Genomic DNA, 20,849 nt, shown 5'->3' with positions numbered 1-20,849 from the left:
TATGCATGAAAGAGATATTGTGGCAGACAGGTTGTCGCAGGAAACAGCCTTTCTTGTTTGCTGACATTGATGTTTGTGAGGAAGAAGGGCAGAGTGAGGGATCGCAGAGTGCAGCATTAGCTGTGGGTCACAGGCAGGACTTGGCTCATTATTTCTGTCCACCGCTTCCACACCCAACCGAGAGCAACGTGCCTTGCAGACACCGTGATTAGCTCGACAACTGGCTGTGTGCATCACAATGTGCTCTCAGGTCTGATGAAAGGTTTGGGAGGTGGAGGCCGTAATGGATTTGGGAAGGACAAAAAGGGAAAGTGAACGGACATCCAGTAATTGTATTGGCAGTGGGCTCATACCGGTTGGCAGCAGTCCGCGATTCGTCTAAGAGCCCAGCTCGCAAGAGACAAGGAGAGGATGTGACCCTTTTGCCGTCTCTTGTCTTAAAATAAAACGTTTTATTACCAAATGACTCATGGACAGTGGTGGAAAGTAACATCTCCTAAAGTACTCTAATTGAGTGCAATTTTTAAGGCACTTACACCTTATCTGAGTGATTATTTTTTAATGCTACTTCATTATAGCTTTAGTTACTATGGAGTTACTTTGCAGATTAAAATCGTACATTAAAAACATTTAATAAGGTTATGAAATACAATAAATCGTTAAAAATTACACCAGTGGTTTCCAACATTTTTGGAAGAGTTGGGAACCACCTCAAGGAAAATCTGAAGAAAAAAAAAAAATCAGAAGAATGAACACAAATGTGTGTATCAGATCTCCGTTTCTTTTTCTTTTCTACCCCATTAATCATCTCATGGCCCTTAAACTTATATGGTGAACCTTTGGAGGGGCCAGACCCTCAGGAACCACTAGACCATAACAACCTAGCTGTATATAAAGTATTTAAAACTTGCGCCACCTCGACAACAGTAAAATGCTGCTTACACCTTCATGCATCAGTATTAAAATTCTACTGATGTAGTACATAATAATAGCAGTCACAGGAGCCATTTTCTGCAGAGTGAGTACTTTTACATTTGATACTTTAACTACATTTTTATGATCACAGCTCTGTATTTTTTCACTTGCAGTGGAGTATTCTTACACTGTTGTATTGCTGCTTGTACCTAAGTAAAGGATCGGAGCACTTCTTGCATCCCTGCTCAAGGGTGGTAAGATGAAAACAAATCTTTTGGTGCTTTGTGATTATTCACTCTGAAATACTCTCATTTTGTAAGTTTTCTAAGTTTTGATATGTAAAGATTTATAAATTTGTAAAGTCAATTCTCTTCAACTTTATGTTCAACGAAAATACAAGAAAAACTCATTTACAGTGCATTTTAAGACAATATTATCATTTTTCATTTCTAGAGATTGTCCCCAACTTCTCTTAAGCACCACTACTATTATTAATATTTTGCAATGAGGAACAACAGTAAGAAGAACAATAAAAATATACATAAAAAATATTGAATTGGCCATCCCACTCCCACAGCTCTATTTGCTGATGAAACAGGCCTGATTGCTTCTTATTTTCAGGATGGACCTTGTTAAAGGCAAAACTGTCCCTGGCTGCACTCACGCTCAAAATGCTAATAAAAGGTCAGTGATAAAGCCAGAAACCAGACCCCATAAGAGAGAGCAGACACATTAATCTAGGTATCAGTTACAAAAATAAAGGAAAGACAAATAAGGACAAGAAAACAACAGTTTACTGTACATTTCCTCGCCACTATGGTCAGCAGACATATTCACAGTGCTGTTTAGTAAAAGTTAGGTTTGCTGGAGTTTTAGAAGCCGACTTAATCTAATCCTCTGGAGAAATGATTTTATTTCGCAACCCACCTCCTTTCAGCCGAACATGAAAATGAATAGGTTTGGAAAATGACTCACTTGATGCAGCAGTAATAATGACTTACTGAGGGTTCGCTTTAATATGCGTCTCTTTAATATTTGTTTACGAGGTTTTTCTAAGGATTTGAAGCTTTAGTTTAAAAAAGTAAAGTAAAGTCGTTGTAAACAGTCATTTCCAGTAGAAAAACAAAAACGCATCAAGCAGAGTACTCTGCACACGGGTACAATGAGGACCTGTCTACCCATTGAGCACTTTTGATTATGAGCAGAGATGTGGTTCACTCGCCGTCTTCGATGCCAACTTTGTCACAGCCAAATGGATCTGCAAACAGTGATGTGAATGTTCCTGACGGAAGAACAAGAACATTAAAACCTTTCAGTCAGTGCAAGAAAAAACTCAAGCATATTCAACAGTTTTGCATTGTGACTCATGAGAGAGTTGGTTTTTAATAAAAACGCACAGACGCTCAACCGAGAGTACTTCTAGCTCATTGAAAATTTCCTGCTCACTTACAGCTTTGAACCAGTGATCCTGCTATGATAACAAGTCCTGTTCTGTGATCATAAGAGGCATGTGGGCTTTTAAATGTTGTAATACGCTCGGTAAATAATAAGATAAATGGGACTGACAAGAGCTGAAAATCGTGTCCACCATTCCTTTTTTTAAACCCTTGTCATGCAAGTTGCACTACGTGGAGCAATGTGGAATTTGTAGTCTGCTAAACAACTTGGAGATAAAAGTCTGATTGAACCAGTGTTATCTAAACGAGGTCAGCTACATCAAGTCTCAGCCAAATAGTTTTGTGAATAAGGACGGAGAATTGAATTTTGTGTAAACCAGAGATATTTAATTGTTATCTACGATCACAGTGGGGCTTAACTGTAAAAAAATCACAAGCAAATATCCAAGAGGATGCAGGAATCATGGCTGGAAAACCTTTGTTACCTATTTCACATTATAACATTATAACAATTAAATAGTTTAGCTGCTTTGTAAGATGTGAAGACCTAAAAACATTAAGGTAATTCATGATTGGTGTCACAAGCACATTTAAGCAGACTATTTACAAAAGGACATTTGCTATAATATGTTTGGTTTCTGGTGTGAAGGCCTGGTAAGGTATGATTAAACTCGGTTTAAAAAAAAAATGCAATAAATCTGCATTAGAACAATCTAAAAACACAACAGTGACATATCATCACCTTAAAAATGTATTATGGCGAATGTGTATGTAAACAAATGCCTAATAACACATCCGGTAGATACTGTATGGGGCGGTATAAGCGCTCTTTTGGAGTCATGCTTCTGGTCCCCTGACGAAAATTCCAACATTCACTCTCCTTCTAGCTTTGATTTGCTCCCCATCAACCCCACAGAAAAACACCTGGCCTCTTCAGCAGCTAATTGCTCCACTGTGTGTTCACCAGCTAGTTGCTGACTTGGTCGATTTGCTGTTTGCTGCTGCGCGGGTAGTGCACAGTGGATTCATCTGAGCTTTTTCACCAAAAACAGCTCCCCGGTGTGGGTGGAAACGGGGCTGATAAAAGCCGAACTTGCAGGTTGTAACACCAAAACAATCAGCCGAAAGATGCTAAAACGCCTCTTAGAGCTAAGAGGTGCAGAGGTGGCTGATTTTATTCTGTGGGTTTGTAAGTATGAGAACAGTCATTTAATTGATTCAGTTTTAATTTGTAAAAATATTGTTTAGCGCAACTTTAAGATTAGGGAAAAGGTATGGTTAGGGAAAAAAAACAAATTGTATGATGTAAACACACCTTGTTGTTGCTACATAAAATACTTCCAGCATGGACACTGAACATTGGCAGAATTAGCCAATATGAGTGTAATTCCCAGGGAAAATGGCTGGTCACATGGTTGTTTGCAAAATGTATTAAAATTCTAATATTGTGCTGACACATGCATCAAATTGCTCAGTTCTTCTGACGTTATTTTATTCATTTTGAAAACAGAAGAAACTAGAAAGCCAGAAAAACATCAAAAAATGACAACAGCATTTAACCAGACTGCCGACGAAATGAGTTGTTCTCGCAAATTAATGTCTGCTGCCAGGCTTTGAACTTGTCCTGTGGCAGTGAATGCCGCCTGCCTGACAATACGCAAAAATTACCCCGCTCGATGGATTATTCTAGATTCATCAGGCATGAACACGGCGTTAAGAAAGTACAGAGCAAAGAATCTAATCAGAGATGCCATCGGGAGAGACAGCCAGGACTACTCCAAAGCTAATGAATGGGACTCTGGCTGTGTTTAAATGAACAGTGCATTATTCCCATCAGAGCAGTTGGCACCTCCATGAATCTGCTCATTCTGCCGTACAACAAGCTCAACAAATGATGGTACAAAACTCTAATTTCCATACGAAAGAACAGATTTGACCTTTACACTTTTCTGTGAAATGTACACGGATATTTGATGCTTGAATTAGCTATGAATGGAACCAAAAAAACTGGTATTTATTCTTCCTCTAAGAAATTTTATTTGGGAAATGTTTAAAAAATGTTGGACTGTGTTACAGCCATGGGCAGAAATCAGTCCAAAACAGCAATCCCTATAGTATGATTATTATGCTATAATTCAGTAACTCTGTATAAAATAGTTTTGAAGTCACGTGTATGGGAAGAAGCTCAAGCTGTAGCAAACTTTTTTTGATGCAGAAAGTCTCGTTATTTTCATATTTCATAAGATTTTCTTTTTTCAGATTTTATACGATCGATATTAATTTTCTTTAAATTACATCAAACAGACAAAAGAGGCAGAAAGAAATAAAACCTACAAGTCTTGTTTTCTGTGAACAGAATCCTGACTCTAAAATAGAAGGAATTTTTTTATTATTTGACTGTTCAGACATTCATGGTCCCCTGAGGATGTACCCTACTGACCTACTACTCTCACACCACCGTTAGGTTGATAGTTGTGGTTTTGAATAAAATACCTCAACAACTACTGGATGGATTGCCTGACATTTTTTTTCAGACATTCATGTGCCCCTGAGGATACGTTGCAGCAATTTTGGTGATCCTCTGACTTTTCATCCAGCACCATCATCAGGTCAAAATTTAATGAAGAATTTGTGGACAAACTGAAGAGCTTCCCATCCATCTCTGCTGTGCTTTGTGTCTAGTGTTAATTAGCCTATGTTACCATTCTAATATGCTACACCAAAATGGTGAACATGGTAAACATTATACCTTCCAAACATGATTTAGCCCGAAGCGCCACTGTACAAAAGTACAGTCTCACGGTGTCATTAGCATGTCTGAAGACTTTGAGCCTTGTTATTGCGCCCTTCAATCGCACAATGTAATCATCATGCCCATGACAATGACTAAAACAATAATTCATCCATTGCAAAAATCATTCCTGAATATCACTTTCAACACCAAATATCGCCAGTGTGGAACCATCTGAAAGCCAAACCAGTATTGTAGATATAAAGTGATTTGGTCTGTCACGTCGCACCTCACGGCTAACACGCTCCCGGTGATGTGAGGCAGTCATACCACGGAGAGCGACTGGATTTCCTGGTGACTTTCCAGTGCAGAATTTCCCCCCTGGTTTCCAGTTGCCCCACGTCTCTCACCCTGTCACTACCAATTGCTTGTATCCGCAATTATGCCTTGTTTACTTCTGTCATCCCCCTTCAGCTGTGGCAAGATGCTTATGTAACACAACATACGATGCATGATTATCAGCGCTGCTGTCTCCCTGAGAGAAATCAATTTTTCCCCCATCGGTTTTTCGCCTTGCCCTTTCCAAAAGCTCGATCCTTTTTCTTTCTTCACTCTCTGGCATGCGTTTTCGGTCTTCTCTACCTGTATGGCCGAACAGTGGGAGTCTCTTCATGGTTAATAACTTGCAGGGCTACCACTCTGCCCACAAACCAAACACACGCAGGCTGGCCTGAGTTTGAAGTTTATTCTTTATGAAACCCAGAGCTCAGAGACAAAATATACTGAAGTGTCTGGATGGTGCTTTTGGGTTTAAATCGCTCAAACTGTTTTGTAACTGCAAATGTGTGAGTATTTTGCACATTTAGCAAATTTAGCGTGTCTGTGTTAGTGTGTGTTTCAGTGTAATCTTTTGCGTAAACTCTGTCAAAATGTTTACATGTCACGCATCAACAGATGTATGAAAAAAAATGACGGGTCAATCTGAGAGAAGGAATAATCAAATTCCTGTCAAATAGATATCATCCAGCTCTCACTGTATGTCTCAAATGGTCAAATGTGCACACACGACATGAACATGACTCTCATCCCGTTGCGCTTTGATGCACAAGGGGGGCAGGAAATCTATTAACCTTTAAGGCAGCAGGGGAACTAGTTGGGAGGGGAGCAAATGCATCTGTGTTTAAAGGTTAGGGGAGATGCGGAGAAATGAAGCACAGGCATATACAAGAGTGGAAGGGGGGGTCGGGGTTTGATATCTGGGAACATAAACACATAAAGTACTGTTGAAGCTCAGCAAAGGGTTTGGATGGATCCTCACCAGGCCCGTAGGGAGTGGCTTTACTTAAACTGTGGTGGAAAAGAGGACTTCTCCAGGGCTGTGTCCTTTCACCGTTCCACTCTTCAAATTTGCAGATGATGCAGCATTTGTGGGTTCTGACGAAGCAGATTTAGGAGTTGAGCCCGAAGCTTTGGTGAAATGGTGCAGTCTAAAGAATTACAGCTAAAACCAGGGAGATGGTGATGAATTTTATAAGATAGGAAGGGAGCAGTCATATGATAAAAATCGTTGACACTTCCTCCCTTTCCTTAGATTCAGATTTAAAATTTTTTTTAACTTCCCATTAAGAGGAAGGGTTTTCCATAGGTCCATTCTACAGTAGAGGTGTCTGCCTCACCTGAAATAAAGACTGGCGACACTGACGTCAGAGAAAATTAAGTTTGTTAAGCTTCAGGGAAAACAACAACAAAAAAAAAGCACAGGTGCAATTTTACAGTTGCTGTTTGTAAAGTTTTTTTTTGTGTGGTCTTAGTGTGGTATAAGAAGTCATGAGAAGGGAAGTGTTGATGCATCCAAAATCCTAGGTCTTACAAATATTTCCCCATTAAAAAAGGATGCAGAGAATTCAATGCAGGACCTCTTGTCCAATCCACAAGTTCAGTATCCCTTGGCTTTGAAATAATCACGTAGGTACATAGCTGTATTCATCTTTAAACTGCGAATGAAAAATAATTTTTGTCTGATTTTTTAAAATCTGGTTATTTAGGAATGTAATTTAGGTATTTATGCACTCAATGATGCTGGATATACGTACTTATTATTATTATTGGAGCCAAAGTGGCATTTTACCCAGTATTTAGATCCCAGTTTCTTATGCATATTTGTATGCTAGTTGTTAGGATTGTTTTTTTTGTGTGAATGTCTTGTTAAGTGTTGTGTTGTGGATTTCCTTTTTCCAGAGTTCACCCCCCTGCAAAGCGCACAATTTTACTAATAAAGCCATTAAACCTGAAACTGAAGCAAATGTAAATTTAGCAGTTTCCTTTTATAGGTCTGCCCCGATTAATAGCAGCCAACACACAGCTGGCGTACAAAATACAAGGCAATAACAAAGTAACAGCTTTTGAGCCAGACTCGGTTAAGTGACCGGGCTACATTACAAACAGGGGAAAACATATAATTTGGCTATAGGCCGAAGATAAATCAAGCACGCATATCGATTCATACAAGTGAACGCATAGCTGACAACAGCTATAAGAGCCTGCGAGTGTGTTTCAGCACAGTTCAGGAAAAGCCACTCAAACACGTCAGCATGTAGCAGTGAGTGTGCAACTACGCCCACACAAATGTGGCAAAGGAGCCTCCTTCCAGTACGGACAAAAGAAAATAAAAGGCTCTCGGAGCATGCGCACATGTACACAAAACTTTATAAACAAAACCTAAGGTGACCTTGAGATTTAGACACACCAAACTTTTTTTATTAGCGTTGCCAGCACACTGAGCCTGAATCAGAGTCACATTGAACTGGATTTAGAAAAAGGCAAAAGCATCGAGGAGAGAAGGACAGCCGAGATCAGCAGACAGCTCCGGGTTTGTAATAATCCACCTGCGTGTGGAAGCGGAGTAATGTGACGGTTTAATTAAATTTATCACAGTCAATGTTACAAGATCCTTAAAATGAAAACTGATAGCGGAGAAGGCAGATGCCAGTTTTTAAATTTGTTACATTTCCTCTTCCAGACAGCACAACTCCTGCAAGTCTGAATGAGCGAAGATAACTCTTTTCACAATCAGGCAGAAAAAGCAATGTCGCAACAATACCTTCTGTCTATGCTGTGCGCTGTACATTACAACATTATGAAGACTATTTCTATGCAGACGGTGGTTTTCGGGCACAGCTGTTGGGGCCAGAAAGCAAAGACATTGTCATTTTGAGTGGTTAATGAGGGGAGTAAAAGTCTTGATCCTCTGTGGATTCCTGCCCAAGGCCATATTAAAATATTTAATGAGATATTTAATGGATGGCTCTGCATGCCTATCTGACAGAAAGGCAGGCTAGGCTTCAAATTACACTCCTTCCCCTCAAATGTCTTTTTTTTCCATTTTTTCCACGACATACCGTGTGTAGCAGTGTGTAAAACTCCTAGCATTACCCCTCTGATGGCGGAAAAGTAATCAGAGGGCCATTTTGAATCCGTCATTCTGTTAATATCACACAGGTATGTGTAGCGTCAGAGGTTTTGAGCGAAGGCCACTTTGCTGAAGTGATGAAAATTTAGAGATAGCAATCAGACGGAGTAGCAGAGTGACGGATGTATTCAGACCCAGACAGAGAAAACGATCTGGAAGAGAAGCACTTGAGCTTATATTCAAGACGAACTTTCGCCTCTCAAATCGATAAAATTTTTACTTTACAGAAACCTGAGAAACTAGTTCATATGATGCAGAAATCTGCTAACAGACCACAGTGAGTTTAAAAAGAATGTTGATTTCATTGCTTCTCATGACAAGAGGAATACAACAAGAATAATCAACCTATTAATCCGGCTGTCGATAGCCTTTATTATCTTGCTCCATCCGCAACGCTAGCGTGAAGTACTTCTGCTCAAGAGAGCAACAAATGAAAAAAATCTCCAGAGATTCAGGCAAATGTGGGCACGTTCGGTCTAAGTAGCCTCTCTTCGCCCAAACGTGTTACTACTTTAATAGAAAATCTTTCAAGTGCTCAGCCTCTCCACGGGAGGTTTAGAGGAGCCACGACTGTCATTAATTCATTTGCAAATAAGTGGAGAATTGCAGAGTGGCTTCTCTTCGTGTTCACAGTTAGAATTTGTTTGTTTCAATCTGACTGTCAGGACGATCTGTTCACAGGGTGGAAAAAAGGGGAATTTTCCTGCAGATCGACTTCCTGGAAATGTGCAGGGGCGGGTAGAGCTGCTCTAAAAAGTATAATGGAATTCTTACATGATGATCGTACTTGGAGGCTCGTGATCTGAACTGAGATTTCATAGCTAACCGTTTGCACCAACAATGGAGGTGAACACTGGTCTGAATGCTTCGTTCTTTTTGTGCCTTTTCAAGTCGGGAATTATAGGGGAAAACCTGTTGCTTTTCACTTCCCATCTTTTTGGGGCAGAACATTGCTTTACACAATGGTCCGAAGGTTTTCGGAAAAGAGCAAGACAAAATAACAAGTTCACACATAACTGTGGACTTGAAAGCTACTACTTAAAGGTACCCTGTGCTGTTTTCTTGTAAAGAAGTTATATTTAAATTCAGGGACTCTCACCATAGCACATTGTCCAATAGAGGACATTCCAGATATACATTTCCCAAAAGCTTCTCTTGAATATCCAATTCGTAATAAACATCAGCAGCCTACTGCATCAGCTATATGTGTAAGTGCAAATGCACCTTAGTTGGAAAATAGTGTGGGAGTTGGACCACACAAGTTAATTACAACATAGACTTAAGATGTAGATTAATATTCACACCTCCGTCAAGCAGGCGTAAGCCATTCCTCATTATATACTGTAGCCGTTACCATGATGGAACGGTTAAAAAATATGGTGGCGACTAAAGTTGGAAGAGCCAGAAGAGCAAGAATTCTCACCATTGTGCCCCATGGTTACTGTCTTTTGGAACAAACAGGGGCACATGTGTGGTTTTATGCTGTAATTCCCCTGAGACGGAATTTGCAAATGGCTGCTTAACAGAAACAGGTGTTGGCTCCAGCAGGGTGTTTTGGCATGGATGGGTTTTTTTCCCGAGGCTTTTGTAATACAGCTATCGTCACCTTAGTAAAAACACATCCAAGTGCTGAGCCATTTTTATACGCTATATCATATATAATGTTATCTTTTCTAATAAAACAGTTCTGTTACTATCTGTTACTAGTTAGCAGAGTCTTCGATATTAGCAGAATGATGTAACAGGAGAGATGTCACTCGACTTAGCGAAGTTTTAGTGTAACTTGAGATGGTGCAACTAAACAAAGTGACAAGTTTGCCGTGAAACCAATTAACTACTAGCAGTGAATGCAGGTGCAGGTGATTATCTAGCAAATAAATAAACCTTCAGCACAATATCTAATGGGCTCAGGTAAAAGGATTGGCACAGAACACTTACTGATTTACTCTTGATGGTCACCGAGTACCTAAGGTTATCTTTTCTGAGCCAAGTTACACCAATTGATAGGCTCAATATAGACAAACTGTCTACTGAGTTGTTGATCAAACTGAGCGTAGGAAGTACATTTCACTTGAGCACAACCTTTCTGTTATTCACTGCTAACACCTCAGACAGTTTCACTGCCTTTCAAAGAAAAAAATAACACAATATATTTTGGATAGTTATCTAATCCCCAGTGACTTCACTCCTAAAACAAGAGAGAAATAAAAAAATATCATCCATCAACAAGCTGTTTCCCTCGCAGCACTGATACTTTTCCTATCCTCGCTATTTCTTTTTCTCCACTTCTCAAACCTCTGCATCCTAAAAGCCTGAAAGTGTAATAAAAAGAAGAGCCTGACAACCCACATTGCTGGCTTTTACTTCCCTGCCCCGTCAGTTCCACAAAAACCATTACTCCAAGTCTGATAATCCAGTCCGATAAAAAGAAGATAGACCAAAACTGAACTGGCATCTCTGTTAGTCGTGATTACACAACAGTGTTATCCCTTCCTCCTGCTTTGGCCTTTTGTCCCAGGTGATGTGCTCAAGAGCTGCTTCTCCCAATAGACACGCTATCTCTGGGCCTCACCCATACAGAGGGTAAAGACAGCCTGATAGCATCATCGCCTGCAAGAGGTCTGAGCCGACAGGAAAGACAGGGTGCTGCTTTCATCTGGTATGTCCTTTCTTCAGGTTGTTTCATACGCTGTTTTATTCCGAAGCGAGAAAGAATCAACAAGTGATATTAATATGTACGGAGCCTGGAGTTTGCCTGATTTCTCCCATTTATTTGTGAGACTGCCTTCCTCAGAAAAAAAAATCACAGCATTGTTCAAAACATGTTTAAGTTGATGTCAGGATCTCTTGTGGTTGTGCAAAAATGTCTGTCACCTGTTAGAAGCACAGGCTGATGTAACATGATGCAATGGCACCACAAAAGCTCTTGGTAAGTGGGGTCAACGAAGCCGGTGGCTCTGACACAGGAGAGCACTATTTCACACACCATGCCAATCAATTTTGGTTTCTTTTAAATATTGCGACGATCTTTCCCTGACTTTAACCAAATAGTTTTAATGATCATTTCCACTGAGGATGGGAGGGACACGTGCCCCTCTCTTTTATTGTTCCGTGCTGATCTTCTTACTGAAGTTTCTTACCGAGCAATGTTTTCCTACGGTTCAGCCGCCACAATCCACATGGGAGAAGATCCGAGTTGAGAAAAATGTTGATATGCTCATCTGAGTCACCTTCGGATATCACTGTGTGCTTAAAGCAAGCTTTATCGATCAGACGCTAGTAATGCAGCACTTGTTCCCCACTTGTAAAGCCAAACCTACACGTTTGAGTTCTCATTGCCTAAACTTGACCAACACTTCATATGGGTGGCATTAATCATATTTGTAAAAGTCACTTGTAATGGTATCGAAAGACACTGACAATCACTGTTGTATATTTTTTTTAAACTTTTTAAAATTAATTGAATTGATCATTTAAATCCAAATCAAAACAATCAATTTATCCTGCTTTAAAAATTGTTCAGTTTATTAATTGATTAAAAAAAAAAAAAGTCAATCTACATTAGCTTAACTTTTTTTTGCATTGAATAATTGTATCAACCAGGACTCAGTCTCTCATTGTTAAAGGACTTGTTGGGTGTTTCTGAGTGAATTATGATTTTCGTATCATGTTTGTCCATCGCAGCAGGTGCTGGACTTTGCACAACAGGTGTTATGTAAGACATCACCTATCCACTCTTATGTAACCGCCATGGTACATTTTGGCCTTGCTTTTTATTAATAACGACAAACGCCGTGTCTCACTAGCTCCTTCAATAACCTTGGGATAGCGAAAAAGATTTGATGCTGGAGAAGATGAAGAACCCTTCAAAGGAAGCTTTATTCATGGTTCTATTTCATGTGAGGGCAAGGGTTTAAGAATAGGTCATCCTCTGTTCGTTGGGTTCCCGGTTGTCAGTGTAGATAGATGATGAAGTGCAAGTAGTTCAATACTGTTCTCTCCAGCCCTGGTTGTTTGGGTGTCTGTGAAGTTGATTTCTGTCAAATGTACCTCAGGATTCTAATAAAGTGGACGAGCCCTTATGACTTTATCGGGGATTATGTGTTCCTGGTTTGTCTGCTCTCCTCTCATAAGATTTATTTCCAGCTATTCAACGAAGGAGCACATGATCACATCGAACAAATGAACAAGTTAGCTTTCTCTCTTTTTTTTCTTCTCTGTTGGGGACTATCTGAACAAGATGTTTATCTTATGAAATGTTCACCATGTGACTTACATCGAAATTGAAAAAGAATTTCAGTCTGACTAATGACATTTTTGTGTCTTCTATGCTTCTTCTATCCACTTTTATTTGAATTTGCCTGCTCAGAGCATTAATGTTTAACCAAGCTGATCAAATTTTATTCAACATTATTTATGAGACGCACATGCAAACAAACAAACAAGACATAAAAAGCAGCATCTAAATGGTTTAACTCCCCGTAAAAAAAGGGAACAATAAATGCCACTTTTTTGTCTGATGTGAGGTTATCACGCCATTCATCTTAGCATGCCATCAGCCTATTCTCAAGAGGATCACGGAGTTTGTCGAGTTGGCTGACGCACACTGTCTACGTCCCTGCAATATCTACAACTGCGCAGACCACCACCGAGAGCGCTTATAGCTGTGGTTTGTTCTAAATTGTGTTTAATTATAGCTCTGTGAGAAGTGAGGAGAGTCTCTCTGGTCCAGCCCGGTATCTATCGAACATCCAGGTAGCCATGACAACACCTCAATCAAAGACCAACACTGAAAACTGTTGATGTCTGCACTGGACTACTCTCAGGAGAGAGTAGTGGAAAGGATCATAGCGGTGGTTTCCCCCATCTAAATACGAAATATAAAAGTAACGCATACATTCGCACACACATTTTACATTATATGTAGGGTCACAACAGCCACGACATTAAAACCGGTAACTGGTTTTGTAATGTTGTGGCCGATCGGTGGTACATATGTGTAGGTAGTATCATGGCAAATTGAATTGACTGGACATAGTTTAGAAAAGCACACAACTGTGTAGATAAGGTCCCACAATTGACACTGCATCTCAGGACAAAAACCAAACCATGAAACTCTCTGTAGACCTTTGCGATAAAATTGTGGTGAGATATACACATCATACACACACACACACACACACACACACACACACACATATATATATAAAAACATACATACATACATATATATACAGATCACCAAAGTCAGCAGTGTTAACCACTGAGCTAGCCCTACATATCTATATCTATATATATAAGATTACATATATATCTATATATTTATATTTCTCCTGTGCAGCTGTTTAATAATTGAACAGGAGAAAATGAATGACCATAATGTTGAATAAAGTAATTGGTTTGGTTCAGAACCTCAGGGATACAGTATATATGTCCATGTTGTAACAGAAAATGGTCCTCTCTGAGAGTTGGATTTATAGGCCCACTGCAGAAGATATTTAGTCTTTTATTTTAAAAAAAACAAACACTGAAACAAACCTGACACCTAGGCCGTACTCACATGTAGTTTAAAGAGGTTTTGAAAAATCCAACGAAGGAAATTACTCCTTTTCATTTGAAGATCACTTTCATAGTTCTAGCCCTACACCTACCATCAATCTTCACCAACCATTACCTTTGCTTTTGTAAAGCAGCCTCCCAGAGGTGCTTTTTTGCTTTGTAGCAACAGGAATAAAAAGTCCCAATTTCGAGGACCTTGCCTTTTCCAGTAATGAGTATAATTAGAGCCATGCATCCAGATGGCCTTGGTGGCTTAAGCTCCACTGTTAATGTGAATTAATTGTGACTGTAGTGAGCAGCCTCTGGTTAAGATAATGACTTCACCTGAGGGGTCCCGAGTGGCAGCGAGGCAGAGGTAATTGTTCCGAACATCCCAGTGAGGCGCTCTCAGCGTGATCAGTCACCGCTTACCCGAGTGCGACCGTGCTGGGAGTATGTGTGCTTGCCAGTGTGAAACAGAGATGAGGAGCGGGAAAGATTGGCTCCTTATTAATTCATACTGGGGTTGATCATTGACTGAGGCACTACAAAGCTTATTTCAAATGCACAGGCCTGGTATAGCTGGCACCGTATGGAGACCGTATTTTTTGTTTATTTATTCACGAGGGACGTGGATCAACCGAAAAACCCCTAAAAGTGCCCCGGTTAGCATAAAAGGCTAATTTTTAAAACCACATTGCTGCCAAAAATAAAAATCTCCAACTGTGACATTAATTCATCGTTAACATACTGTATAAATACAATACGGCAGATATGTACCAATGGCATATGCAATTTTAATCTAATGCCACTTGCCAGACGTTAAAAAGAATAAGAGGCCACGGGAAACATGCACAGGACAATAAAAATACATGAGGAAGAATCTTGTAACAGAACACACAACAGGTCGACCAATATTAATAATACTTTGGTACTCTGACACAGTCAATCCTCAGTTTTAACCACTGAGCTATTATACAGGTGTTAAGAGAAATACATACAATGAGAAGCCCTGTAGTTCCCTGAATAATCCTTTTTAAGTCATTTCAGTCATACTTATTTCAGACATCTGGTCCATAGAAGGGAAAGATAAAAGCAATGGAAAATAATCTATGCAAAGAAAAAGTTGTAAAACAGGGTATAAAAACATCACATTGAATATAAAATATTGCTTCCTCCTATGTCAAATGCAAAGCTGCATAGTTGCATGCTTGAAATGTCTTGTTGTTGATGAATGATAAAGTCAAAAGGAAATAGGAGCTTTACTCTAAAGATTTATAGTTTCATTAAAATATTTTAATTGCATTCGGTGTTAGATATAGTGCATTTGCCACAAAGTGGAAGAACAAATGCGAGTATATCTATAGATACCCGCCGTGACAAAACGAGTCTGTAGGCATTAATGAGCAAGGCGACATGGAGTGGATGCATGCTGGGTAACACTCATTATTTATATAATAGTATACAGTGAAAATAGGCACCATATCTGTTTCCCATAGTCACAGGTGATGGGACTGGTGCAGAGGGAGCACGATAGTGAAAGATGTCTGACCGTTGTGGATGTGGACGCAGACCTGGCAGTTAACCTTTAAATGGCCTAATTAAACCACAGAGCCATTAGGAAATCTGTGATTAAATCAGAGCTGCAGCATGAGGGGAATGAAAGATGTCTTTTTAACAGGTTAACTGCAAATTAGACTTTTTTTCTTCAACGGGAGGCTATTAAATGTATTTCATTCTTTTTTTTGCAAGATCTCGGGTGCATTTGTGTGTTGACTCGTTTGCAGGACATCAGTTGAGAGCTAAAGGTCTATGCTGCTCTGTGTGAATCCATAAAGAGACACTGCTTATCGCATACGTTTGATTCAAATGGGCCATGACACATACAGAAAAAAAAGCAAGAAAGTTTTTCGTCGTACATTGTTTAAGTGAAATTCCATCATGGTTTTGTATGTCTTAAATCTATACTTTACATTACAGCTAAGAATTTTGCAAAACTTGCCATGGTGTTTTAGGTCACGTAATCTATTTTCTTCCATTGCGGACATCCCTTGATCATTTTAAAATTAATTTCTGTACAATATGAAACTCCTGTGACCGACTGTTCAGATTCAGATCAATAGTTTTTTTCTAATTTTCCCTACTTCCACTGTAGGTTGAGACTCAGTACATCAGTCTTTCAGCTTTTTCTATTTAGACAGCTCAGTGTCTTCTCATTTCAAAAATATACTGTGCATGGAGGCGCCACTCTCTGGGGTGTGTAAACATAAGAAAATAATCCCCGTTCATGTTGCTGAACCTTTCAAATCTGCCAAATGGCACGCATGGGCAACAAATCCCAGCTTCGGCGGCTACAAGTGTTGTGGAATAATTAACACAAAACGTTTTTTTGTTTTTTTTTTGGAGCATACTACGAAGGCAGCCAGGGTGTCATTAAACTGTTTAGTAACAAATTGATCCAGCCTCACAAATCACGCCTTTGTGGTTGACACAGGGAGGCAAGTCAAGAAAAACTGAAATCTGCCACAGCAAGAGCCATTACACTTCACTAGCTAAACTGGTAGAACTACAAAATCAGCCACAGGAGAGGCTACAAGCTTGTCCAGCTTTTGAGAGATAAACACTTTAATCTAACCTTTTTTTTTTGTGATTTTCTTTTCCACAATCAGTGTGGTTGACATTCACAGTGGACTGGCTCCCTTCCCGAGCTTGTGCTGATGCATCCAGATTTCCGATGATGTTGTCACTGTCTCCAAAATAATCAATTACGGCTATAATTTCATTGTTGCGCTGGCTGAGTTGTGTTTTAGGCAGCAGCACAGCGTGCTGGAAGCCACCCATGTTCCCGCTCATGAATGTTAATGATTAAATCACTTCTCACTCCCTGGCTCCCTTAATGTCAGCCAATGCAACAGACCCTGTCCTTAAAGCATGTCTGCCGCCGTAAGGCTCCTCTGCCGCCTGCCTTCACCAACATTTCACGATAACACCATAACACCGGAGATGATGATAAAAAACGTTCTTTCTAATCTGATCCAGGATAGTTTGTTAATGCCAAAAAACCTCTTGCTCATGTTATAATACTTGGAGCCAAACTGTATTTTGTCTTATATTTACACTCCTTGATATAACTTGGAGAACCTACACTGTGCCTGCTGTTTACCCTCTTGTGTAAGTAAAAGAAACTGAACATTTTGTAGCCTCTGTCAGAGTTATGAACACTTTCACGCTACTGTCTTGGTGGCCACTCCGCTGGCATTTACCGTGACACTTGACATTCTCAGATTCTGTCCTCCAGCATCCCAAAAGAAAGAAATGCAACCAGAGTTTAGAAATAGAGATATAACCTCTTCTTCAACAGTTTTACTCACACAATGCACATTTTTCTCTATGGGTCACATTACTGTATGAAAAATTGTTAAAAGATCTTGTTGTTTTCTGTTCAGCCTTGGGGCTGATTCTGACCACACAGAAAACAACCTTAACAATCTCAAATTAACAGCAAATTCACGTGTTTGGGATTCCTGTGTTCTTAAACTACTGCCCATGTTTCCTAATTTAGTTTCGCACCCAGTTATTTTCTGTTGAGTTAGCAACTGTGTGTGGAAAGTGTGAGACTTGCCAAACATAACTCTTAGCGAGCGCAAAACTAGAGTAGATGCAATTTGTTAAAAATACAAAATTCTAAAGAATCTTCAATTCCATGAGATTTACGGGTTATGAAATTTAGAACGATATTGCCAAAGTTTCAAGATAAGATAGTAGTGTCATGTGTGAGTATGTAATTTATACATGCTGAAAATTATTTTACCAAGAGAGCAAAGGTCAATCATATCTTACAAAAATGAATAAGAATAAAATCTCAGTGGCACAGTCAGGACTAAGATTGTCTCTGTGAACATCTGTGCAAGGTAGTTCAGTCTCCTGGGGACTAACTATTTTTCAAATTGTCCAAGCACCTTTATCTAATTAGTCATTTGCCAACAGAAGATAAAGGCTTCAAAGTGTCAGTGGCAAATGACATAAGATTCAGAGACTAAGGATTTAGGGAAGTAATAATCCATGAGACATGATGAATGCTCATATGACTTTCAACCAATGAATTCAGAATTGACTGACTAGAAAATTGCACAAAAGCCTAAAATAACCTCTACAAAGCCATCACAAACACAAAAAGAACACTTACATGAAAATACATGATTACAGTAGAATCATAAACACAATGATCGTGTGCCACAACTTCTAGAGACGCTGTCCTCATGTAGTATGATGTTTTACGCTCCAAAAACCCTTTGGTTCTCAGGTGGTGTTCACACCTTGTGAGAAAACCAACAAGTCCTCCAAAACAAGCGACAAAATATGCCATCTGTAATTGCCCACCAGAAAGAGATGGAAGCGTTTTCTGATCAGACGCCACTATTAGCAGGAGGCCATGATTTATCAGCACCTTCCCAAACTGACAAAATTGTGCAAAAAAACCCCAAAACAAAACAAAAGAAAAACAAAAGACAGAAAACAAAACAAAAACAAAAAAAAAAAAAAACAACTGTTTTCTTATCTGACACAGCTATGCTTAAGGTTTGGTTAGGTTCAGGCACGGAAATGATCTGGCTGGTGTTCAGGAAAGATCCTGGTTAGGGTTAAAATACAATCGATACAAAAAGTGGACAGTGACCCATCCAACCATCCTGACCTCTACCCTCTGCAAAGTTTGTGCCTCCAAAACAAAGTTACAATTTTTTTCTCCTTTCCTCCTGACAAACAAAGTTGCCAGACGCGATTAAACTTGGAGGATAAATGAATAAGATGTGTTTTTGAATTTATCTATAAAATAAAAATCATCATCATATTTAACAATGTAAAAAAGCATTTTCTTGGTGAAATGCAAGCCTAAAAAAATGCTGTTTGAGTCTTTATGGTCATCCAAGTAGTGTTAGCGACGTTGACTTTGCAAACATCAGTTCACCTGGTAATCAGAACAGCTGATAACATATTATTAACCTTGCAAATATCTAACTAAGCTACTAGGTATTTGTGCAACTCCCACCCCACTCCTCGCGAGAATCCACGCTGAGCAAAGCGCAATAATGTGAACATCCCTTTAAGCGGGAAGGGTTGGGCTTACAAAGCATGTGACTTTGACATTGGAGACTACAGTTCTTGCCCCATCTCCTACTATCAGTCAACACTTGTTACGTGTAACCATTATCGTAGTCATTCTCCAACTTTAACTAAGCACTTTTCGTTAACTAAACTCAAACAGACAATAACCATAGATGTGCCTGATCAGAAAACACTCCTGTCAGTCAACCATTTGGGTTCTTTAGGTATGGGGGTTTGTTGCTGCTGGTTGCCCTAGAATGAGAATGAACAATAGCATTTTCCTTAGAAAAATCATACCATAATTTTGGCGTGACCAAACTTGTTTTGACGACACTGCAATGCAGACATGATTATAATTTAAATCAGTCTTGATAGCATAACTGCAAATTCATGTGACTAAGAGGCACAGTTAGTGTTCTAAATTTTTTGCTTCTTTCTTTGTGTTTGGCAGCTTAATGAAAAAACCAGCGCGGCAATGCAGACAATGTGGGAAGTGATTACTTTTGTGTTTACAAGTTAGCATTAACATAATCACACAATAACCTTTCATCATCCAGCACTCCCTCCTTTCAGCGTCCCAATTAGTAACCTATAACTGCCATTAAAATGCATTTTAAAGTGGAGTTGATTTTCCAGCAGTACACCAATTTCCCAGCAGGCTCGGCCAGCTCAAATTTATTTCTCCCCACGTTGCTACTCTAGACATGAACAGAGGACATTAACTCAGATACAAAGGCAATCTCCCAGACAATTTACTGACAATATATGTACTGCCGTCAAGGAGACGGCTCCTTCTGGTTTCATGTCTTTCATGTCAGAAGATTTGAGGCTGAGAATAAACCACCATTGGAAAAAAACAAGAAAAAAACACTCTAGGGCCAAGAGATGCACCAATGTGTGTTGATAAACAGAAGCGTTTCAGCAAAAGGTTGATGCAATACTTTGCATGGGCCGTGGTATAGATACTGAAGTTATCCATGATTGCAAAACGCCACATGTGGCTTCCAAGCAGATGAGCATGTTTTAATTGTTCATCACAGTGCATCATCCAATTAAATGATTGCATTAAAGTCCACAAAGCCAAACTGTTGACTGCATTCATATGCGATTCATACCAATTGCATGGGACTGAATTGGGTCTGCTTAGCCAACTCCGATTCTCTCTAGCAGTTGATCATTTTGCCCTTCTGTTGCTTAATCCCCCATTCTGGAGGTCTGCCAGACAGCTTTCGGGTTTTGGCTTCATGACTTAAGACAGCCTTGGACATGCTACTCAGAAATGTGATACATCCGTCGTTATTGGAAAGTGGGAAAATTAGAGCGGACAGCTGTGTAGTTCTAAATCATCTGGTTTCCCAAAACTGCTTCACAAACCAGAGTCTCCAGCCAGGCTAGCATCAGCTCTGAGAGGCTGTAGTGGTCATTGTGAAGAAAACCAAATTGATAAAAAAAAAAAAAAGATAGACAGAGAGATAGATTAGATAAATTAGATAGATTAGATAGATAGATGAACCACACTATTGGACAAATTGAAATTTTGACCTGATGATGGTGCTTGATGAAAATTCAGGGTAGAGCTGAAACTGTTATTAGCTGATTAATCGATCGACAGAGGAATAATCAGCAAACTACTTTGGTAATCAACTAAGTCAAGAAAAATATCAAACATTCCAATTGTCTAGCTAATAATCAGCGG

At 39.5% G+C, this 20,849-nt stretch overlaps 1 protein-coding gene across 2 annotated transcripts in view; it reads right to left on the bottom strand.

The window, feature by feature from the left end:
• Nucleotides 1–1,814: 1,814 nt before the first annotated feature.
• tnnt2c (troponin T2c, cardiac) overlaps nt 1,815–20,849 on the bottom strand; it is a 51,846-nt gene continuing 32,811 nt past the window's right edge. Inside the window, exon 3 of one of the 2 annotated variants that reach the window (XR_005708449.1) lies at nt 1,815–2,197. The gene's annotated coding sequence lies outside the window, so the exon portion shown is untranslated. Of the gene's footprint in view, nt 2,198–6,398; nt 6,531–20,849 lie in introns of those variants that run through there. The other variant, XR_005708450.1, reaches the window with a different exon arrangement.

The sequence above is a fragment of the Xiphias gladius genome, chromosome 2, assembly GCF_016859285.1.
Source record: "Xiphias gladius isolate SHS-SW01 ecotype Sanya breed wild chromosome 2, ASM1685928v1, whole genome shotgun sequence".
Taxonomy (NCBI): Eukaryota; Metazoa; Chordata; class Actinopteri; order Istiophoriformes; family Xiphiidae; genus Xiphias; species Xiphias gladius.
The sequence above is the reverse complement of the archived record's forward strand: the minus strand, read 5'-3'. Positions and strand labels throughout refer to the sequence as shown.